This window comes from Rhea pennata, chromosome 7, assembly GCF_028389875.1.
Source record: "Rhea pennata isolate bPtePen1 chromosome 7, bPtePen1.pri, whole genome shotgun sequence".
Classification (NCBI taxonomy): Eukaryota; Metazoa; Chordata; class Aves; order Rheiformes; family Rheidae; genus Rhea; species Rhea pennata.
In genome coordinates this window covers 1,412,164-1,425,330 of record NC_084669.1, presented here as the reverse complement: position 1 = coordinate 1,425,330, position 13,167 = coordinate 1,412,164, and positions in this window count along the sequence as shown.

Sequence of the window (13,167 nt, the reverse complement as noted above, 5' to 3'; positions counted from 1 at the left end):
GTAGAGCAAGAGCTCCATGTAGCAAAAGGTTAGTGCAGGTGCTGTCGGCTTGGTAAATACTCAGGCTGCTTCCACCCAAGGTAGTAATCTTCAGAAGAACTTTGGCAGTGCATCGCACTGGTATTATTTATCTGCCCAGAAGAACTTAATGTTTGAATACTTTCTCATTTGCTTATGAGAATCAAAGCACGGAACATTTAAAATGATTTTTGACATTTTATTTTAAATAATATGTTATTAAATAATATCATAACTCTTATAATGTATAATAAATTAATAATTTAAGAATAAGTGATTTTTTTAAGGTTTTAGAAAAGATAGCACCAAGGTAGACAAGAATTTGTAATAGTTTTTGTGACTATACATTCCAGCTAGTTCTGAATTTGCCATAGAATGCATTCCAGGTTCAGAGATTTTCTTAGTATTCTGTAGTGTTTTTAAAAATACTGAAGCCATTTATTTTAAATGTATACACCAAACATTTTGCCTGCAAGAAATTCAGGTATGACTATTACTTCTGTGCTTCATTTCACTCACTTTCTAATAAGATGTTACTGTGAGCAGAAAATACCTATTTAGTACAGTAAAATACATTTCACTTTTCAGGATTACTGTAAGGCTTGGCTGTTTGCAGTGAGGATGTAAGTATGGATGGATATATTTAAGCAAAAGAATGAGTCTGCAGGTGGAGATTAAGGTAAATGGAGTGAAGAATACATTCCACGTTAGCGTGGAAGGTATTAGGGTTAATACTTTTAAAGAAAAAGGGTACTCCGCTCTCTTGTAAGGCTGTGTGTCTGCAGGCTCCAGTCCTGTTTTTATGTTCCTCGGGGCTCTGGCTGTGCTCAGAGCCCCCTTTCAGCACGCCCTGGTGCAGACGCTCGTCTCCGAGGTTGCAGCTGCGTCGCGCCCCGGCAGCCGACCGCGTTCCCGTGAGCCGCGGGGGAGCGTGGGTGCCGGGCCCTGAGGTGTGCGTAGCCAGCGCGTCCGCAGCCCGGGCTGGGCGGCCCCGGTGAGAAGGTCTGTGGTAGGGTTTGAAGGTGCAGCTGGTAGTTAGGTCCTCTGGTTTCGGTTCTGGCACTGGTTCTGGCTTAGAGCTGATGGGAGGAAGCCATCGTTTGCAGGTAATCCCAGGCAGAAGGAGGTGGTGCGTGGCTGGAAGTTGGCCTCGGAGGCTGTCGCTGTCACTGAGCTTGCTGTTTCTCTTCTGGGACACCAGCTTGAGCACTCAGGATTCATGCCTGAGCTTTGCTGGGGTCAGGGAGTGCCGGAGGTGCCGGCAGATCCCTCATCGTACTGCAGAAGAATCCCTGGCATTGGACATGATATAGTAATCAGTGTACTGAATCTTTGAATTGGGTGATTAAGGATTGATCATTCAGACACAACGTTTTAGACACCTACAAACATAGTAGATGACCTGGGTGATACCCTGGATGAGGCACTGGTGCATGTGAATTGGCGTGGAGGTGTCTGGAGGGGCAAGGAGGTGCAGGACTGCTGCGGTGTCTCCTCACTTAAAGTGTTTCTCCTCCTTGATCTCACCGTGTTGCTACCAATTTTTGCTAAAACACTTCCTTTGCAATTTGCCTTGTGTGTGAGGGGCAGCTCAGGGTGGAGATAGCGCAGACTGACTGAAGCGGAAGGGTACTGGCATGAGGTTTGGCTGCAATCAAACCTTGTCTGGTGTAAGCAGAGTGTTCGGGATGTAGCTACTCAGCATTTTTAAAAATTAAAATGGGTCACACCTTTGCTCTGCATTGAAAACCCCCTTTGGAGCCTTTACAGATGTTAACGATGTGCGTCAGAAGTGGACTACTTGATGAACTGCTAAAACATCCTGAAGCCGATGGCTGAGCTGCGTTGCGCCCTTTGCTAAGCAGGACATTGGCTGCCTGGTTGTGCATCCACAGTAGCGGGTCAACAGCGCAATGGTGGGGAGAGGGGGGAAGGTTTGAGGAGATGGAGGAGTTTTGCACAGGCAGGGTTACACTCCATCCCTGCTTGGTGACTCTGAGCATATGTGCACGCTTGGGATGCTGAATATGAAAATATGAAGCAGAAATGATGACTTATATCTATAAACTATCAGTTACATCATTTCTGTCCTTTTGACCTTAGCTGGACATTTTACTAGCTTTCCAGTTGTGACCTTCCTGAAGTTTATTTCTGAATCTGTATTTTTTAGGATGTCTAAATATGGACTGACTTACAACTCCAAATGTTTGAGACACTGATGCACTCCCTATCTGAGCACATGTCCTTTGGGATGGAAGGAAGATTCCTTCGTTTCTGTAGAAGAGCTGAGACTGAACTGTTTGATATCAGTGCAGCATCAGAAGAGGGATCCTGTTCCGCTACAGGAAGATGCTCCTGAAGAGGAGATGCAAAGGAGAGGGACAGTCAGAACCTTTGTTTTCAGAAGCCAAATGAAGGAAATAACCCTTGTTTCTGTGTGTATTTGTTGACCATAGCTGTTACTGGAGCTAGTTTTGATGTCTCTGGCTATGTCATACCATGTATCCAACAAAGAAGCTTGTTTTCTCTCTGCAGGGAGAACAGGAATCTGGCAGTTTGCATCACCTACAAATTCCCTGTCTCCAAGCAAGTACACCATAGCTAGCCAGCAGTCCCTCAGGCTCTATGAGCAAGACCCAGTAAGGCCACTGGCCAGTTTTTCCAAGTACTTACCAACCTATTGAATCTGAATGAAATCGTTACAGTCACAGAATTCATCTTGGAAAAGTATCAACTATTTGGGGTGATCTTTTTCGCTGCGTATTTTATTATCTTAGGGATTCGCCACCTCTTCGTTCTTGATCTTCTGTTAGCCATCAGGAGATGCTCGGAGATTTGTATGTCTTTAGAAACAGCAGAATTTGATACATGATTACCCTAGGCAGCTATAAATAATCCTCCTGCCTACCCATCCCATATGTATTGCCTGAGCTTTAGAACTTGGTGAATCATGTTATTTTCACTTGCGCTGACGCTGAACACACTTTCGCTTTTCATTTTCACTTCTCCGAATTGCAACAAGCTGTGTTGTCTTGAGTTGTACTGGCATATTTTATGCGCCTTTGTGTTAAGAGCAGACTGAGAGAGGAAAGGGGAATTGCTTGTCCTCCAATAGCAACAGCCAGTGACGCTGTGCCTTAATTGGCAACCTCAAGTCAAATCATTCTTGGACTGACTCTAATACTTTCTTAGTATTAGACTGTAACCTATATTGGTTGGATGTAACATCCTGTTGCATAGAGGATCAAAGCTACACAAGACAGATGCCTTTCCACATGATTATGCAGTGTTTGTAACAAACTGGTTAAATCCTGTGAAATAAATTGTCAGTCCCCTTTAATTACATGTTTGGTCCCATCTTCTTTTAGGTTGTTTTGTTGCTACACGTTTACATGCCTTTTGCCTAATTTTTCAGCTATAAAGTGTATGAAAGGTGATCATGCACACAGCTGAGATACTCTCTCGATGTCAAGGTTCAGAAGCTAAGGCATCCCTAAATTAATTAGGTAGCCACCTGGTGACTACCAATGGTGGCATTAGAAATGTCTCTATATAGAGTTTTCCTCAAAATTAGTGCCTGAAAGTAAACTGTTTTTGTTTTTTAGATAAGATTGACTTGTATAGTTCCTTCTTAAGAACCGTGCTCATTCTGGTTCCTCTGAGGACCTGGTACAGCAGCTGTGAACAGTGTGGAGGCTAAGCTGGCTCTTCATGGTAAGTCTGTCTCCTCACGGAGGCTCGAGGACTGTTCAATATTTCACACAGTGCAATTCCTCCAAGACCTGCTCTTTTCGAAGAACAGGCTGAATTTAAGGGCATGGAGCACTGTAAAACAAACTCAGATGACCTCTTTCTAGCAAATTTGAACTTTCTAGTTCAAGTATAACTATGTTGCCATTGAGACTGGTAATGTTTTGTCATTCTTCCCATAAAACAGCCCTAAATTATGCAGCAGGGTGTTCAGGAATCTCAGTGCCTGAAGTGGGTGAGAATGACAGGGACCAATTACTGTTAACTGTCTGCTGCAAAAACACTGTCTGTGTGCAGCTTTTTTACAGACCAAAGCCATTACTGTGCTACAGTAGGCCAAAACCTTTAAGGACTGTTTCAGAAGAGCTGTTGCGGTTCTGCTCTTAGGTGTACGTATAGTAACGCTGCCAGCTTACTGTGCTTGGGCATGGGTGGGAACATGGTAACCCACACCAGACCAGAAGATGTGTTCTGCTCATCGTTTCTTGTGCCAGACTGCTCTGCTGATGAGTAGCTTGTATGCCTTAAATCTCAACGTTGGCTATTATTTTTGTTCCTCTGCTTATGTATTTCATCATTTCTGCTTCAACTTGAGCATAACAGTCGCTTATGAGAAGACAAGAATTTGATTCAGTAGGTATTAGGTTGGAAAAAAATCACAGAGAGAGCACTAAAGATTTTCAGTTGTCCCGTGTGACAGGACAAGAGGCAACGGGCAGAAATTGAAGCACAGGCAGTTCCGCCTGACCGTGAGGGGGAATTTCTTCCCTGTGAGAGTGACGGAGCCCTGGACCAGGTTGCCCAGAGAGGCGGTGGAGTCTCCTTCTCTGGAGATAAAGCCCGCCTGGATGCAACCCTGTCTGACATGCTGTAGGTGCCCCTGCTGAGCAGTGGGGTTGGACTAGATGATCTCCAGAGGTCCCTTCCAACCTTACTGATTCTATGATTCTGTGGCAAAGCAGAACAAAACCTGTGTCATCTCTGTGATTCTTTCAGGTAGGATGAGTTTCCTTCAGTGAAATGGCCATATTAAAAGCTTTTGCATGTTATAAGATTTTTAAAATCCTATTATTAGTTAAAAACAAATCATAACAGGTGAAATGGGCTGAGCTTTTTATAAAATAGATGCAATGTGAATTTAAACCCTGAAGGACCTAAGCTTGAAATAGAATTATTAATAGAAGTAGTAGGGGGATTTCATAAACACTGCAGTGGATAAAGAGGGGAAAGAGAAAGCAGGTATGTGGATAGTCGTGAGATGTGTTTTTCTTTTTTTTTCCTAAGCTTCAGTAAGAGTTTCAATTATTTGGTATTTTTATTAAAAGAGAAGAGAAGCTTTTGGGCTGAGACGTGGGAGTGTAGTGCTCTGGGTGAAGCACGAAAGCAAGCAGAAGGAGTGGGAAAGGACCTGATAGGAAGAAAGGAAGAAGAAGGAAGTGCAGGGCTCAGCGGAGCATGGGGCTCCTCGGGCTGGTTTAGGGTGAACAGAGGTGGGAGAATGAGCGCTGCCAAAGGAGGCGTGCAGAGGGAGCACTGAGACCCTGCTCCCAGGAGGTTGCCAGCTGCTGTGTGGGTGGTTCAGGCTCTCAGAGGTCCCCTCTGGCACTGGCGTGCCAGCTGCCTGGCGGTGGGGCCACGGAGGAGGCAAGGCCTCCTCCCCGCGAAGCGATCACTGGTGGCCTGTCTCCCAGGAGCACGGACGTGAGCAGCAGTTCTCTAAAATTTACTGACCAGTGGGAGAGCAAAGCAGTTTGGGAACAGAGATCCTTCCTGAGATGGCTTTTCTCTCCAGTATTTGCCAGCATTGGCAGAGACATTATTTACTTAAAATTTTCTACACATACAGGCGAAAGAGTCTATCTTTCAAAAGATCATAGACAGCCATCAGCAACATTTATCTGTCACATGCAACATCTACAGAGTCATTCATCCCTACAGGAATCTGCAACAAAATCTCTAACACCATCCAGTTTCCAAAATGTTTCTTTAACATTGTGCTGCCAAAGATTCGTTTCCGCCTTCGCTTACCATTTGTAATCATGGGTTTATAATGAGATACAATAATTTACTATCGCTGGAGATGTCTAGTTCTGATGATGAAAGGATAGAAGACTTTGATATAAAATGGTGAAAGTGTGGTTAGAAGGAAGATAAATGAGATCCCATAGGAGATGAAAAATTAGCGCCACATTATGTTTTTAATTCTTGAAATCCTGCGAGTTATGTGATCAGCAGAGAGAGAAAGAATTCGCTTGAGGGTCCAGGGTCATGCACCAAAGCTTAGCGGACTGTTATCAGACACTGTTAAACCAACTAGTACTTTCTGTTAGCTAGTCATCAGCTAGTCACTAGTGGTTTGAGACAGGGTACATCTTTGCTCAGGTTTTGTGAAGTAAGATCTTGGTCCGTGTGATACGTAATCTGTTTTTTGTAAAACTTAATAACGCCATTTAGATGATGCTTTCAAAATTTCTAATTATTTGTTGAAGTTAAGACTAGCTTTTCAAGTCTGATGACGTAAAGAAATTAACTGTTTATCTGCACTTGGGGCCATTAAAGAAGCTTTTTGAAATAGGGTTCATACAGATCTTCTCCAAAGACTTAGTTGAGACTCAAAGCTGAAATAAATGGGCAGAAACAACATCAGCATTTTGAAACCCAATGTAATGTAGAGCATATTGCATGATTGAATTACAGCCTAATATCTCATAATTTTTCCGACTTGTCAGGAAAGGTCATGCAATGCTGTAAACAATCAATAGTTTTCGTGCCTAAAATGAAGAAGTTCAAACAGTATTTCATGAGCTGTGAAGGTTAAATGAGGCACTTGCCGAGATCTATTGAGAATCATCCAGGCTTTACATATTTTATAGTATGCTTAGTGGCATACTCATTACCATTACCATTAATGACTTACGATTAATCAAAAGAATTTGGTTTAGATCTCACAAATGGAAATTATATAATTTATCTCATCTCCTGGAGATTATTTTGAAGAAAGTGCTATATGAACAATCCTGATGTACACGGGAGTTTATATGATACGCTATGTACAGTATTACCAATAACTATGTCAAATATTATAATCTTAGGAAGAATAATACGCTACTTGTGTATAATATCATAGCGTTTAACATTTGCACAAAGAGGGCGGAGGAGCTGCCCTCTCCGGGAGGAGGGCGGAGGGCTGCAGCGGCTCCGCGCTCCCGCGAGCCGGAGGCCGTTCCCTGGGCTGCCCGCGCGGTCCTCGCGCTGCGGCGCGTCCTCACGCTGCTCCTCGGAGTTGTTCCTTGCCGTTGGGAGAAGTAATAGCGAATGCGCAGCTCTGTCCCTGTCCTTTAAAACAGGGCTTAAAATACTGTCAGCAACCTCAGTCTCAGACAGGGAGGTAGTGGTAAAGGATTAGTAAGAAAGACGAGGCATCAGCTTTGCCACCGGGTCAGCATGTTGTTTGGTCCTTGCTGTCTCGGTCCTGCCCGCTGCAGCCGGAGACGCCGGCATCTGTGTAGGTCCCTCCGGGAGCCCTTCCTCCCTGCTTGGCCTGGAAGCGGCGCTGCGCGCACCCGAGTGCCTGAGGACGAAGTACCTGGCGCCTGTATTTCTCCAGTAATCCTAAATAAGTAAATACCATAGGGGAGGCAGAGCATTCAAAGCTGTCGCAGATCCCCTTTCCCCAAATAACTTTTAAGTGTCCTCCAGGTCCTAGAGACTGCACAGAGCCCGGTGACTCCTGGCGCAGGGCTCGCGGCGGGCATTGCTGGGATTTTTTCTCTAATTGTCATAGCACAAGGAAAAGCACAAAAATCAACTAGTTAGGCAGTGTAAATATCAAGGACTCTCAAAAATGTAGTATTAGTTACTAGATTAGAACTTTATGAGGCCTTTGTGGTGCTTTGCAGGGACGGAGAGAAGTGATTATGGAAGCTTTTTATGAGAAATACACTGCTAATTTTAAAAATAGCACTGAGGGCACAGGACTGGACCAGGATTCAGCTTCGGTTTTCACGTTTGTTCTGTGCACTACGTTTGTAGCTGCCGTTAGGTAGCTTGATGATAAAACACTGCGTAACCGACCTTGCGTGCGACTGCTGTAGCTTAGACAGCGCTGTGCTCCATGCTGCACTATCACTTTAGACTATTAATAGCAGCTGCGTTTAAATACGCTGCAGCCCTCCGTGCACACGCGTTGTGTCTTGCACTTTGGGTGAAAGCTGCTTTCAGCAGGGGCCTGGGGTTTCAGCAACCTAAATCTGAGAGTTGTGAACTCCCTGCGTGGGAGACGGTGGTTTTGTGCAGTGCCTACCCTCCTAGGGCCTGTCTGTCTGTGATGAGCAGGCTACCAGCTTTGGCGTGTAAAGAAAGCAAAAGGCTTTTCCTGGGAGGGAAAAAGTTTAGCAAAGAGAAAATGGGTGGGAAGGAACCGTGTGGTTTATGTGTGAAACAATGTGTGAACACGTTTCCAAAGGTGCTAAATTTGCTGGTGATTTGACTGATGAAATTTTTGATTTAATTTTGTATTTTCATTTTTTCATACTAGTATTTTTTTCTGGTAATAGCATTGGGAGGATCTGTGAATTAACTATGGAGCTACTGAAAGCTCAATATGGCATTAAAAGGAATAGTCCATGAGGGTAATAAGCTAATACTGTTTTAACAATGTTGGGCAACACAGTAAACGAAGTCTTCAAAGCACTGTTAAAGTCATGCAAAATCTCATTCCTTAGAGCAATGAATAACTGATTTTTCTCATTACCCAGACTATTTGCTGTCACAAGAAGGAAAGACAATTTTCTTTGTCAGTCGGTTGAAGGCAACAGCTCGATGTCCTTGTCCACACAGGACCGGTTCGTGCGAGCAGGATGAAAGGCGGTCCCGGGGTGCTTGAACTCCTCCTCTTGTAGACGCAGCCTTCCCCGTGTGCAGCCACGCTGACTTCGCTGTGAGCTGTATGTACCACAAGAAGTGTGTTTTCCTTTTTCCCTCTCCAGCTTTCCAGGCACAAAGAGGGTGGAGGCGCAGGCCTTAGGATAAATGGCTTTGATGGGCTGCTTGTGTAATACGACGTTATTCTGCTACCAAAGATGGCAGTATACATCTCAGAGAAAAAAAAATGATTTCAGAAAGATTCTATATTATTTACCACCTTACCCCCTGTACACGCACCTCCCCACGCCATAGACCAGCAGCCTTTTTGTCCTAGTCTGTGTTCTCGTAGGGTATTTGCAGAAATGTGTGCTTAAGTGCTTGCTCAGTGGAGACTTCAGAGCATACAACAGGAAGGAAAACAAAACAGGAATATTGTGAGGCTGAGTGCCAGTCTCAAAAGGAATGAAAATGATACTGGGGATTTGGGAAGCAGTATTTAGGAAACACTACCTGCCATCTTTCCTATCTGAAAATCTAGGTGCTATAATTCTACTTCTCTACAGTCAAAAATACCCTCTTGAAGCAGGTCTGGGTTTTGCATGTGTAACTTGTCATACGCACCAGTAGGACACATTTTTGGGTGAAATCAGAATGGCTCCGCTCAGAAAGCAATGCACAACTGTCTCTTTTGAAAATGTCCATCATAAGCCCTGTTTTCAGAACAGATGCCTCTTCTCCTCAGATGAGGGAAAAAAAGACCTCCCCCATCCAAATCCCAAGCCAGCAGTGTGCCATATCAGCCAAAAAAAAAGCCCCCCAAGCCAGTGACAGAGTTATTCCCCGCGGTCTCTGTACTGTCGAACAGGACTGCCAAGGAGCCCCCTAGAGATTTGGTTGTTCCATCCCACGTTACATGGAAGGCGATCAGACGGAGGATGAAAAGGTCTCTAAGGCTTGGAAGTCTCTCAGATAAATAATAAATCTTGACTCTTCTGCTGTGAGCTCAGGGCGTCTGAGTAAGCTTGACTATATAGTGGGAGCGCAAGGTGGGGAGGAAGCCGTGTGCCCCGGGGAGGCCGCAGCGGCGTGGGAAGGTGACCGCGTCCCCTGGAGCGTGTGGGGCCGCCTTGCTGGTCTGTTGGTCCCTGCCGCCGGACCTCGGCAGCGCCGTTTGCGCTTGTCCCTTCTGGCAGAGGCTTGAAGGCCACCTTGTGCCACGTCGCAGGGTTAACGACAGCTGAATCTGCGTAAGCAGCGGGAGCAGGGAGTTCGGTGCAACGGGGTTATTTGGTAGCGACTTTGGACCTGTGCTCTGTGTATAGCGTTTCACCACCCTCATCCGTTACCCTGTTGTAAACCCCAACTCTGGGCAGCTTTGGCCTGACACTTGGCCAAAATTAAAGGCCTTGTTCGGTTATTTCTCCTAGGAGGAAGTGATGTTATGAGCAGGTATTTCTTTGAAACAGTCCTACTTGTTTAAAATCTGTTGTTACCCTCTTTGCACAAAAGGAAGAGGAGATATTTTACGTGTGTAGAAACCTAAAGCTGTTGGATGCGACCTGTGAAAGAACGGCTCACGTTTAGCCTTTCTGCTCAGATTGTCTCCAGGGTTTTTTGTATGTTCTTTTTAAAAAATCCTTTTGCACTGGCAGGGGGCAAATGTTCCGTGCTCTGTAATGCGAGCAGGTTCCACAGTTCTCTCAGTGACTGGTGAAGGCTGATGTCGGGGAAGATTTTTAGTGTAGCACATGTCATTTTTTGCTTTCATAATTGAATTGTCTGCTGTCAGATATATTGCTGTGACACAGGAAGGGATTTTCTGTGAAAGCAATACTTTGGCGAGTGAAGTTTCAGTATCAGAAGGTAATTAACTAATGCAGTAGATTTTTTTTTTTTTTTAGTAATGAATTCTGGTGTTTGCCAAGAATGAAGCACATCTGCAGATACTCAAGCAGATGTGGCTACAGTTATCAAAATCTGTGTTTAGTCACCTGAATCTGGGGTTTTGTGGGTGTTCATTTCCCACAGTACAGGTGAAATGAAAGTAATAGATACTTAGAATCCTTGAGAATTTAGTGTTTTTTTTTCCTTTTAGGGAGTCCGTGTATCATATGAATTTAGAGGTACAATTTCTGGCACGTTTATTTGAAAATACAGTCCTCTTCAATACTCACAGAGTTAGATTTCCCCTTAATTGTCTAGGTCTTGCCTGAATTGCTGCAAAAAATTTATTGCTTGTCATTTGATGGTGTAAAAAAATACCTCTGGTTTCCAGAAATAAACAAAAGGATCCCAAGAGGAAGCAGCCAGGGGATGGAGAAGGAGGTCGGTTCTCGCTGGATAAGCCCCGTTGTGCTGTAACTAGTCTCAGAGGCTCCAGGACTGCAGAAGACTTCGTTGCTTCGTACCTTGGGCTGGGCTGTTTAGCTGAGCTGAGACTGACTCTTTTCCAAGGAAGAGGAGGGAAGAAATAAATAAAGACTTGAGCAACTCAGGTAAGACATTTTCAAATTTCAATTATTATTCTACAGCAGAAGAGCGACATCTGATAAATATAAAGCTGGTTCCTTTAGATGAACTTGGTATCCAGCCATCCTGCTAGTGATGAACCAGAGTTGTGTGCTGAGTCTCTGCATAGGCCACATCCACAGAGGGCCACTTCCAGCAGTGGCTTCCTCCGTGTGTTGAGATTTCCCCATTTTAGGCTATGTCGAGCCACAGGCAGCTTTTTGCATGCAGCCTGAAAGCGAGTGCATTTTCGGAGTCACAGTAGCAAAACAAAAACTGCATCTCATTTAGAAATAAATAGTAGATCTTAAAAGGTGATCGTAAGTAATATCACATCTAGTAACGATAGGTGGTAAATACGTACAGTATCGTACGCTGAATTTATCGGCGTTGGACTGGCCCTGCTGAGGTGCCGGTGAGGCCGGGCACCGGCGCTGCGGGCCCGGGGCCGTCTCTGTCTCCTGCCAGGGCTGCTGCTGGTGGCCCTGGCGGGGGGCTGGTGTGGATCCGCAGGCAATCGCTGAAATCCCCAGCAGCTTCTGCCAGCGCCCTGCCTGAAGAGACTGCCTAAAATGACCACTGTGAAGTAAAAGCGTGTCAGCAGTTACTGCTGCGGGAACCTCTGCATGTTTGTATGCTTACAGCTGCCCCTTGCAGGTATCCGTATTTACAGAAATGCAGCGAAGTGGCAAGTAGTGAAAACTATTTGTTTAACTTAGCTGAGAAGATCCGTGCTCCTGTGATCTGTTTACCCTGGTTTTTGTTTCTACTTCTTTTTTTCCTTTGTCTCCCCTGCCCCCACATGGATACCCGTGCTGCTGGCTTACTCCAGCAAATGAGTTTCTTGGCTAGAATTTATTATAACAATTCCGAGTTCCCAGACTCTTTGGAGTAGTTACATAGATTACTGTGTGATTAATCCCTACATATGGCTCGCATTTAAGTGAACCAGCTGAATCTTAACGGCAATTAACTGCTAGCATTAAAAATGAGATGGAAAGAGTGAAACGCTTCGTTTTGTGCATGCGGGAGAGGTTTTTGGTGGCCAGAGCCGGCGGAGCAGCCCCGGGAAGGCCCTCTGCACGGCTCCCTGCGGAGCAGCACGCTGCGGCGGCGCCGCCGGACCTGCCCCGGGGCGGACGGCGGACGCAGCCCCCGGGCAGGGTGGCCGCAGCTCCTGCCCCGCGGGCGCCGTGGCTCCGGGGCTGCGAGGGCCGGCGCCGTGTGTCCGCTGGACGGCCGGCGCCTTGCATCGCTGCGGGGGTCACTCAGCGCTTCCGTGCCGCCTGTTTTTGTTAAAAAGACAGTCCTCCTAGATGCTGATACCTGTTATTTCCTAATTGCTCGTCATTACTGCTAATGTGCATTCTTCACGGCATCCTTCGAAGGAGTGCTGCAACAGACCATAATAAAATAAATAGCAATGACAGCTACGATAAGCATCTATTCCTTTTGCTTTGCCATCCACGAGGAGTAACTAGGAATCCGTGAGAAAGTGTGTTTACGTGTTTATTCAGATTAGGATCAAAGTCCTGAGGAGCAGAGAGCCTTGCCGTGTTCAGGGCTTGCCGGGCTGGGGCCGCCGGTGCCGGGCTGCGCCGGAGCTGCGGAGCGGGCAAGGAGGGCGGCGTTTCACTCCGCCCTTCCTTCCTCCTAGCTCGCGTGGCGCGAGACGCCTTTCTAAACTAAGATTTTATAGAGTCCTAATGTCATGAAAGAGTAAGGTGCGGAGATGAAAGGGATTTAAGGAAAATCTTGAAGAAATCTGTCATTGCCGTGAAGGGGGTGGAGGGGAGCAGTGGGAGTCCAGTGGGCTCCAGCTGTAGGGAGAGGCTTTCCACTGAAAAAATAATATCTCATATAAGTGTATAACCTATTTTGATAAGCAAACATGGGTTTTCAGTATTCCTCATTATCTCTGGCACGTTGGTATCCATGTGGAGCATGGAGAGAAAAATGGTGCCGTGAGGCAGCAGCACAGATCGTCTCTCGGAGGAAGGATTTTCAGGGCACTGCTCACCTTTA